This window comes from Schistocerca cancellata, chromosome 1 (genome assembly GCF_023864275.1).
Source record: "Schistocerca cancellata isolate TAMUIC-IGC-003103 chromosome 1, iqSchCanc2.1, whole genome shotgun sequence".
Lineage (NCBI taxonomy): Eukaryota > Metazoa > Arthropoda > Insecta > Orthoptera > Acrididae > Schistocerca > Schistocerca cancellata.
The window spans coordinates 877,015,777-877,027,373 of NC_064626.1; the positions used below are offsets into that span (position 1 = coordinate 877,015,777).

At 44.9% G+C, this 11,597-nt stretch overlaps 1 pseudogene; it reads left to right on the forward strand.

Moving 5' to 3' along the window:
* The first annotated feature begins 6,561 nt into the window (after nt 1-6,561).
* Nucleotides 6,562-6,679, forward strand: LOC126100870 (5S ribosomal RNA; annotated as a pseudogene).
* The last annotated feature ends 4,918 nt before the right edge of the window (nt 6,680-11,597 follow it).

Below are 11,597 nucleotides of genomic sequence, written 5' to 3' on the forward strand. Positions count from 1 at the left end.
TGGCACGTCATCTTCGTGGTGTAACAATTTTAATGGCCGGTAGTGTAATTACCTGGATAGAATGTCATGGGCACGTCATAAGCCTATCGACATGGGCAAGCCCTTACAAAATCAATTTGAAAATATCCTCTTTTCAATATAGGTTGTTTACAGAAATCTTTGTCATTCTCGGAACGCTTAGCTTTCATGCTACCATACTCTCCGAAAGTTAGCTGTGAAACTGGTAAACTTATATAAGTTAAAACACTTCGGATAATTTTTTTTTCGGACGAGTCATGGCTCGATGAACTCCCCTCCACCCACTCCCTCATCACTCCCACGCTACCAAAATTATCAGAAAATTTCCCCGAAGAGCCTCCTAAATTTTAACCAAAGCGTTCGGTCCATTCTGTAGTCGAGTGTGGCTGTTCGATGATCCTTCTTGATGAACAGGAATGAAGTGCGTATTTTTGGGAACACTTGCAACGCTTTGTTTTCTACAGCGCGCTGCCCTAGATTACTGCCGGAAAATCAGCATCTTCCTTCACATACTCAACGTAGAATCGATTGTTATCGTTCCTATGTGGATCGTTTTTAGTTGACTCCTATCCGGAAGTTAGTTACTTTTATAGCTGTCCTTTTGGAGTTTTTAGATTAGATTAGATTAGATTTACTTTCGTTCCAATTGATCTGTAGTGAGGAGGTCCTCCAGGATGTAGAACATGTCAGAAAAACAATAATACATGACAAATATTTACAACTCAAGCAAATAAGCTCATGTACCATTCGACAGGTCCCAGTGGAATGATCGTCATTATTTAATGAACACTATATGAAAGAATCATTTTACAAATACTAATGCACTGAATTTAAAATAAAAAAGTTTTATTTATTTATTTATCAGGTAATAAACGTGTAATACAACTACTATAATACTTATTTATAATGAAGACATTACTGCACTGAAATGATGCAGAAGTTAGATTATATTTACACACACACACACACTTATTTCCAGTGAACAGATTACTGCACTGAAATTGTGGAGAAGTTATAATGTATATATACACAAATCAGTTGGTTCTACTGAGAAATTCATCAATGGAGTAGAAGGAGTTGGCCACCAATAAATCTTTTAAGCTTCTCTTAAACTGAATTTCATTGGTTGTTAAGCATTTTATGGCTGCTGGCAAGTTATTGAAAATGTGTGTTCCTGAATAATGCACACCTTTCTGTACAAGACTAAGTGACTTTAAATCCTTGTGAAGATTATTCTTATTTCTAGTATTGATTCCATGAATTGAGCTTTTGGTTTGAAAAAGTGATATATTTTTAATGACAAATTTCATTAAACAATAAATATATTGGGAAGCAGTAGTTAGTATCTCTAGTTCCCTAGACAGGCTCCTGCAGGATGTTCTTGAGTTCACACCACATATAACTCTTACTGCTCGTTTTTGTGCCCTGAAATCTTTAGCTTGGCTTGATGAACTACCCCAAAAAATGATCCCATATGACATTATGGAATGAAAGTAAGCATAGTGTGCCAGCTTTTTCATTTTTATATGCCCTATTTCTGACACAATTCGCATTGCAAATAGAGATTTGTTCGCGCTACTATTGAAAGGAAGAACGGCAGTACGATCTTCCTAAGAGAAACGAGGGTTTCTCGACTGAAGGGAAGTGCCTAGCGCGGAGGAGAGAGCCGCGGACGTGGAGAGGGCAGGCGCACCAACAGTTCTGCGGCAATTAGCCAGCCCGCGCTCTGCTCCCCGACCAGGCGCGCACAGCAATTACTGGCTGGGACTCCTCTGCAAACGAGGGTCGCCGCGGGGGGCCCGCAAGGCTCGTTGCGGCCTGGCCTGGTCCGAGCAGTGGCTGCGAGTGGCGCGGGACCGACAGACCCTCCAGCCAAGAACGTGCGAAGTGGATCTACCGATCACTCTGTTTCATCAGAAGGGGAAGTAGAATGCCGGTGAAGACGTCTTCAAAGTTTAGCTGATTTTTAAGTTTCTCAAGCGCTAAAAACAGTGCCCTTACAGGATCACTTTGTTCGCCACCCTTCTGTGAAGACAGCTTTTTATCAGGAACGGGTCGAGGTACCAAGTTGAAAATTAAGTCAAATACTGAAGTGTACTGTCACTTGGCTGTGTTACGCTACTGGCCATTAAAATTGCTACACCACGAAGATGACGTGCCACAGACGCGAAATTTAACCGATAGGAAGAAGATGCTGTGATACGCAAGTGATTAGCTTTTCAGAGCATTTAAACCAAGTTGGCGCCGGTGGCGACACCTACAACGTGCTGACATGAGGAAAGTTTCCAACCGATTTCTCATACACAAACAGCAGTTGACCGGCGTTGCCTGGTGAAACGTTGTTGTGATGCCTCGTGTAAGGAGGAGAAATGCGTACCATCACGTTTCCGACTTTGATAAAGGTCGGATTGTAGCCTATCGCGATTACGGTTTATCGTATCGCGACATTGGTGCTCGCGTTGGTCGAGATCCAATGACTTAGCAGAATATGGAATTGGTGGGCTCAGGAGGGTAATACGGAACGCCATGCTGGATCCCAACGGCCTCGTATCACTAGCAGTCGAGATGACGGGCATCTTATCTGCGTGGCTGTAACGGATCTTGTAGCCACGTCTCGATCCCTGAGTCAACAGATGGGGAGGTTTGCAAGACAACAACCATCTGCACGAACAGTTAGTTTGCAGCAGCATGGACTATCAGCTGGGAGACCATGGCTGCGGTTACCCTTGACGCTGCATCACAGACAGGAGCGCCGGCGATGGTGTACTCAACGACGAACCTAGGTGCACGAATGGCAAAACGTCATTTTTTCGGATGAATCCAGGTTCTGTATACAGCATCATGATGGTCGCATCAGTGTTTGGCGATATCGCAGTGAACGCACATTGGAAGCGTGTATTCGCCATCGCCATACTGGCGTATCACCCTGCGTGATGGTACGGCGTGCCATTGGTTACACGTCTCGGTCACCTCTTGTTCGCATTGACGGCACTTTGAACAGTAGACGTTAAATTTGAGATGTGTTATGACCCGTGGCTCTACCCTTCATTCGATCCCTGCGAATCATACATTTGAGCAGGATAATGCACGACCGCATGTTGCAGGCCCTGTACGGGCCTTTCTGGATACAGAAAATGTTCGACTGCTGCCCTGGCCAGTACATTCTCCAGATCTCCCACCAACTGAAAACGTCTGGTCAATGGTGGCCGAGCAACTGGGTCGTCACGATTCGGCAGTCACTACTCTTGATGAACTGTGGTATCGTGTTGAAGCTGCATGGGCAGCTGTACCTGTACACGCCATCCAAGCTCTGTTTGACTTAATGCCCAGGCGTAACAAGGCCGTTATTACAGCCAAAGGTGGTTGTTCTGCGTACTGTTTCTCAGGATCTATGCACCCAAATTGCGTGAAAATGTAATCACATGTCAGTTCTAGTATAATATATTTGTCCAATGAATACCCGTTTATCATCTGCATTTCTTCTTGGTGTAGAATTTTAATGGCCAGTAGTGTAAGTCAATGGAGTCAAGAGCTGCAGTCATCTCGTCAGACCCTTTTTTCCTCAGGTATGGTTTGAGGTCTACGGCAACTTCGCACTGTAAAAAAATTTAACCTCATGTGTCAGTGCATTAAAAGGATACGTCTATTTTTGTCACACACAAACTCACCGTTAAAAATTATAGATGAACTAGCTACATATAGTGTAACGGCTCCATGTGAGCCGCTGTATTGCTTGATACAACAGTCACGTGCTCAAAACACACCGGGCTGCCCTTCCGACACTTAGGGAATTTCTACCCGGAATTATGTTATATTATCATTCTTAGTATAGTCTGCAAATGTGAATGCGATTCGTCTGCTGACGTTTGCGTGGGCTGTCTGCTGTGGGTTCTCTGAATGTGGAGATGCAGTTTGGCCAACTATTGTATCAAGTAGAGTGCGACCGCACTGGACCAGAGAGACATAAGTTCCCCGCCCGTTAGCAGGCCCCGTTAGGTTGGCAAGTAGCCGCTGTGCAGACTCTCTGAGCCCTTCCGGCCACCGTGAGTGGACCCCGGAGGAGGGGAGACGGTTAGGCATTCCCTGCTGAGACTCTCGTGAGTATAGACGCTCTGCGTGATTGCTCCTATAGTCATCTTAGTTAGCAGGTTGCATAAAATTGCTATTTTATTTGGGATCACGGATGACGGGGCAGCATTCCATTTGTTGTTGTTTCTGTGGTCTTGAGTCCTGAGACTGGTTTGGTGCAGCTCTCCATGCTACTCTATCCTGTGCAAGCTTTTTCATCTCCCAGTACCTACTGCAACCTACATCCTTCTGAATCTGCTTAGTGGATTCATCTCTTGGTCTCCCTCTACGATTTTTATCCTCTACGCTGCCCTCCAATACTAAATTGGTGATCCCTTGATGGCTCAGAACATGTCCCACCAACCGATGCCTTCTTCTAGTCAAGTTGTGCCACAAACTACTCTGCTCCCCAATTCTATTCAGTACCTCCTCATTAGTTATGTGATCTAACCATCTAATCTTCAGCATTCAAAAATTCTGTAGCACCACATTTCGAAAGCTTCTATTCTCTTCTTGTCCAAACTATTTATCGTCCACGTTTCACTTCCATATATGGCACCACTCCATACTAATACTTTCAGAAACGACTTCCTGAGACTTAAATCTATACTCGATGTTAACAAATTTCTCTTCATCAGAAACGCTTTCTTGCCATTGCCAGTCTACATTTTATATCCTCTCGACTTCGACCATCATCAGTTACTGTGCTCCCCAAACAGCAAAACTCCTTTACTACTTTAAGTGTCTGATTTCCTAATCTAATTCCCTCAGCATTACCCAATTTAATTCGACTATCCTCGTTCTGTTTTTGTTGATGTTCATTCCATTTACTATTAAGTAAAGTGATTGATCAAGGAGTTATTTTCATGATTTTATTAAATAAAATGACGTTGTATTATAAAATTCTTAACTTGGACTCGCAGCAACGCCTTATTTCCGTCACCATTCCAGTTAACTTATTCAAACTTTCAACTTAAAGTGAACCAATAAGCAGAAATTTTATATTTGCTCATGCAAACGGTCATAGGCGTCTTTTACAAAAGACACAGGTGCCATTTTCAAGTTCAGGATGCCTGCCAAGGCTTTGCGGAATGCAAGTATCATGCAACAGTGAGGCGACAAACGTCATGAGATTCATCCTAATTTCGTGTCGGTCATTCTTTTGCCCGGCCTAGTCCAGCAGTTCGACTTATTATAGACAAAATAAATCATTGGAAGTCCCCTGCAGAAATATAGAACCATTCGTAATTGCGAAAATGTTGTTCGTGCAGGGTTTTTTGCACGAACTTATCTCTCGATGTGATTCATTGTCGCGCGATCTGGTTGGCCAAATCACTCGCTCGAATTACTTTGAATGTTCTTCAAATCAATCGTGCACAACTGCCGCCCGATGACATGCGCATTGTCATCCACAAAAATTCCATCGTAGTTTGGGAACAAATGGTCTGCAAGCAGCCGAACATAGACATTTCCCGTCAGTCATCGATTCAGTTGGACAAGAGGAACCAGCCAATTCCATGCAAACACGGCCAACGCCATTATGGATCCACCACCAGCTTGTACAATGCCCTGTTGACAACTTGGGGTCCATGGCTTCGAGGGGTATGTGCCACTCTCGAACCCTACCAACAATCCTTAGCAACTGGAACCGGGACTCATCCAATCAGGTCACGGTTTTACAGTAGTCTAGGTTCCAACCGATATGGTCACGGGCCCGGGACGGGCGCTGCAGGCGATGTCGTGCTCTTGGCAAAGGCAAACTCGTTGGTCCGTCCCAACGCATACGTTCGTCGTACGTCCTACATTGATTTCTGCGGTTATTTCGCGCAACGGTTCTGGCGCTGCAGTCCGGAACCGCAGGACTGCTACGGTCGCAGGTTCGAATCCTGCCTCGGGCATGGGTGTGTGTGATGTCCTTAGGTTAGTTAGGTTTAAGTAGTTCTAAGTTCTAGGGGACTTATGACCTAAGATGTTGAGTCCCATAGTGCTCAGAGCCATTTGAACCATTTCGCGCAGTGCTGCTTGTCTGTTAGCACTGACAACTGGTCAACTGAATGTCATCGGCGACTGCATTGTCCGTCGTGAGAGGTAATGCCTGGAGTTTGGTATTCTCAGCTCACTCTTGATACTATAGATCGCGCAATATTGAATTCCCTAACGATATACGAAATGGAATCCTCCATGCGTCTAGCTCCGATTATCAGTCGGCGTTCAAAGTCTGTTAATTCCCTTTGTGCAGCCATAATCACGTCGGAAAACTTTCCACGGAACTCATCTAAGTACAAATACAGCTGCGCCAACGCAATGCCCTTTTATAACTTGTACACGCTATAGTACCACCGTCTGTATGTGTGCATATCGCTATCCCATGCCTTTTGTCACCTCAGTGCACATAGTGAAGCTTGTATAGAAGTCTCAGAGCGCGAGTCCTAATCGCAGTTATCTGGTTTTTTTAATGTTGCCTACACATACAGTGCCAACGGCCTTGCCGCAGTGGTAACACCGGTTCCAGTCAGATCACCGAAGTTAATCGCTGTCGGGCTGGGCTAGCACTTGGATGGGTGACCATCCGGTCTGCGGAGCGCTGTTGGCAAGCGGGCTGCACTCAGACCTTGTGAGGCAAACTGAGGGGCTACTTGATTCAGAAGGAGCGACTCCGGTCTCGTAAACTGACATACGGTCGGGAGATCGGTGTGCAACCCACGTGCCCCTCCATATCCGCATCCAGTGACGCCTGTGGTTGAGGATGACACGGCGGCCAGTCGGTACCTTTGGGCCTTCATGGCCTGTGTGGGAGGAGTTTAGTTTAGTTAGTTTAGTACACATACAGTACCTGTATTAGATCTGTAATAAAAGTAATAAATAATGTTTGCAAAAAGCGAAGGACAGTTAAAAGGTGATCTCTTGGTGATACAGCTTTCGCAGTTAGTACCCTATCGTAGAGGGAGGTAGAGGGAGACCAAGAGATGAATACACTAAGCAGATTCAGAAAGATGTAGGTTGCAGTAAGTAGTGGGAGATGGAGAAGCTTGCACAGGATAGAGTAGCATGGAGAGCTGCATCAAACCAGTCTCAGGACTGAAGACCACAACAAACAACACGCTGTTTTCGAGTATTTGACGGTAGCCTCCAATAGACAAAAGAGATTCGAAACTTGCATACGATACCCTCAGAAATTTTATAAGTGAGCGATGTAGTCCCATAATATTTCACACACATGATGATTAGGGGCCTTATCTTTTACAAATGGATGTACAGATCGTTGCCGACACATTTCATGTGGAGATATTAGAGCGCATTACTAATCAACCGTTTTCTAATGTTAAGTTTGTTTCTTGTTCTTCTGAACAAAACGGGTTTTAATCCTTTGAAACCGTGGTTAATGTAAATTGAAAACCATTATATATTGCAACTGGTTAGTATCTTATTCACTTGTCACTCAAGCGTATTTCCTTCTTCACGTAACATTCCGGTGCTGCAGCTGCAGGCGATGACGTATGGCGAGCGCCGTGCTTGCGCCTCCCGGGAGACGCAGCGTTGCGTTAGCGTCTCCAGCAAGGGAGGCGAAATGAGACAGCCAGGTTGTGGCCACGCTACGGTCACGGGCGGCCACCACGTCTTCTCTACTGCGGAAGGTCGCGACGCTCCAGCGACACGGCGATGGCGTTGCTCGGAGTCGACATCTGGATCGTAGCCTGAAGAGCAGGGACGGGCGGCTGGCGCCGTGTTGGCTTCCCGGACTGCACTGAGAGGCAGAGGGACCCCCTTCGCTATCCGGTGGCGGCAGCGTTACGGCGACGACGCAAATTGTCACGGAGTGGGCGTCACATACTGACCACTTGGTCGAAGGATGACGAGCTGGTACGGCCATCGTTAAATACTGCTTCTCACCCGCTAATTCCACAGAAACAGCAGTGTTTCTGCGTCGCGGTGAAGCGTCTGCAGCGTATCGCTGTCCGGAAAGTGCGGCGCAACGGTAGCGGGTAGTGGGTCGACCAGACTCCGTTGCTTATGTAACGTCGCGCTGTGGCCTGGTTCCGGCGCTCTGACGACACAGGACCTGACCGCACAACTCAATGACCAGCACCTGTTGTTCGGCTATGACCCTGTTGCAGCTCCGGGCGCGGACTTCTGTTTCAGTTTTTCCTAGTTTTTTTATCCGCTGTACAGGGCTCGAATTTAAAAAACTGACGCCTCTGGCAGAAACAATGGCTCTAACCCGGCTGGACGCTAAGTTCAACAGAGTTTGAATAAGAGATTCGGTCACGTCATTCTATCCTGCTTCAAGCCTATACTAGATTTCATCAGTCATAGCGACTGGCGTGTAGTGTCAGGCCAGTCTCTCGGTAACACATGACTAGACGTTTCCAGTGGGTGAGAGATCTGGGAAATGAGCTGGTCAGGATTACAGTTCAATACTCTCTGGATTAGATTGGTCGGTGCGGACAACACGCTGTCTTGCGTTGTCTTGTCGAAATATAAAGCCACAGAGCTCTCAAAGATGAAGTTCAGAATACGGTCTAGGTACGTTAATAAACTAACGGTTATTGTCCAAATTACCGGCTACGCGAGTCATAGACAACTGCATTGTATACCCTATACCATCACACCAGGTCAGTAATGGAGCAGGGGTGGCGTCACCGCACATCGAGGTTTGCATACATCAGGGGCAAGCATATATTCAGGGGCACTGATGACGTCATGTCTTAACCTATTGTTGTGCTTCATATCAGCGCTTAAACTACTTTTCTTCTACGCCACTTTATATCAAATTGATATCAAATTATTTATACAAATTAATTGAATCATCAATTAATCACCCCACCCCCCTGATGACGTCAAACAGATAACAAACGAGGGTTACTGTACTTTTGGCTACTCAGTTTCAGCTACTTTTCCACGTCACCCAACTAGCTATTGCTTTGCAAAAACACCTTGCCCTGCCGAAAAACCATAACTAGTCTCCTGTTTATGACAAATCGCACGTGTCTTTTGCATGTTTATAGTGAAAAGTAGCAGAGAGTGGGTAGTTGGTTGACCTGGAAAAGTAACTGAACCTAGGTAGCAAAAGTATTTCTTACCTATTTGATATCATCAGGGGTTGGGGAGATTAACTGATAATTAACTAATTTGCATAATTAATTTGATAACAATTTGATGTAAAGTGGCGTAGAACAACAATAGGTTAAGGGCTGACATGAAGCAGAACGATAGGTTAAGATAGACCTCCTATATGAATCGTCCCCCATGTTTTCACCAACTCTAAGGATTCGGAACCTATTCAGGCAAATTTTTACCATATTTCTTATAAGATATTTGATGTTACATGTATGAAGTCTACCGAACAGTAATTGCTGTGAATAGCGATATTTAGAATTCTCTTTCCATATAACAAAAATTGAAATGTAGTGTTACACGGCTATAGAAAGTTAGGCTTGCAACTTTGTAAGTAGGCTGTTTAGGTTTTTATATTGGTAACGCCACGTAGCGCTCTGTATTAAAACCACTGGCTGTGCTGTGTGCAGTCTGTGGCTGGGTGGCATTGTTGTAATATTCGCTATTGTAGTGTTGGGCTGTTGGCTGTTAACAGCGCTTAGCGTGTGTCCATCGGAGACAATACATTTGTAAGACTGGATGTCATGAACTGCTATGTATATTATGACTTTTGAACACAGTAGTGGCGCTCGCTGTATTGCAGTAGTTCGAGTAACGAAGATTTTTGTGAGGTAAGTGATTTGTGAAAGGCATAGGTTAATGTTTGTCAGGGCCATTCTTTTGTAGGGATTATTGAAAGTCAGATTCCGTTGCGCTAAAAATATTGTGTGTCAGTTTAAGCACAGTCATGTATAATTTTTCTAGGGGACGTTTCAACTTTCATGGTGGTCTGTAAATATTGAATCTAATGAGTTAAGAAATCGCTGAATGTCTTCTAATGTGGGCGTTAAGCTCTAAGAACCTGTGCCTGTTTATTAGTTTTTGCTCATCTATAGGCACTTGTAAAAGTGGTGTTTATTTTTTAATCATAAGTAGGTGCTTTAAGAACTGAAACATTTTTATCGTACAAAAGGGGGGAAAAGTATAGCTTCATGTTACAGTGAAACGAATTTGAGTTTTGGTAAAACCTTTATTCTTTAAAGTTTATACTATTTGTGCAGGTTCCTTCACAATGACCAATCCGCTATAAAAATATCTTAATTATAACTTGTCCTACTGCCCATATTTAAGCAAGGGTGTTAAGTACCGGGTGGTTATAATTAAACTGTCCGTACTTAAGACGTTATAACACGGAAATGTATTCCTGTACGGGTACCAAAGTTGGTAGCATTAATGTCAATGACGTGGGGATTTGAAATGCAGAATCAATTCAGCTGAAACACTTTTAACGTTGTGCTACGGTACATCTTACTATTACATACCAACACCATTACTGCTACAAAAGGGGCTCAATATGGCGCCCATCAGTGTCCAGAAGAGTCAGAAACCTCAGGATTGCATTCTGCACAACAGAACGAAGCACGTCCGTAGGTATGCTTACTATCTCTCTTGGTATGCTGTGCTTCAGATAAGTACATGTGTGAACGTTCCCCTCGTAAACCCTGTCCTCATGCAACCCGCAACCAGAAATCACAGGGAGTGAGATCAGGTGATCGTGCCAGCCAAGCATTTGGAAACGATCGGCAGATGATTCCATCGTTTGCAAATGTGTTTCGGAGAAGCCGGTGAATTTCACAAGCGATGAAAGCTATTGAGTTCAAAGCGTCTCTGTCCTGTAGGGCGCGTATGACATGCTGACAAAACATATTGCAGTAACGCTGGCCAGTCCACTGCACATCTTCCGTTCTTGAGCGCCAACCTGTTCAAAACAGAATGTGCCGATGATAAACGTAGCCATGAAGCCACACCATACGGTGACACATTTATTATTCAGAGGAACATCATGCACAGTGACTGGAGGTGAAGATCCCACAATTCTGTGTGTTCACCTCACCCGTCAGAGAAAAATGAGCTTCGTCTGTCCAGATGATGATCCAGGCCAGCACTCGTAAACTTCAGTCCTTGCGAGAAAGTGGAGAGCCAAGTCAATACGTCGTTGTGCGTCCTGTGGTGCAAGGTGCTGTACGATATGGATCTGGTGCGGATACCGTTTGAGAATTGTTCGAAGCACCTTCTGTACAGTGGACCACGGGATGTTCAACTGCCGTGACACAGCACGCGCACTGCCTGACGATCGGGAATTGCGCGCAGTGTTGTCTGCCATAGCAACAGCGATTTCATCAACCATCTGTCGTGCAACTGGTCGTCGGTCTCTTCCCGGAGCGATACCTAGTTCTCCAGTTGATTCGAACTTCTTCTTCATGCTCCGCATAGCAGACAGAGAAATAGGACCCTTACGTAATTCTTTCAACCGCCGATATTCTCGAACTGTAGTTGCAGCATTACTGTTATTTCACCAGTAATCGCCTGCTCCTTTAATCCAAGCTCATATTGACACATCAAGAGCACTGCGACTG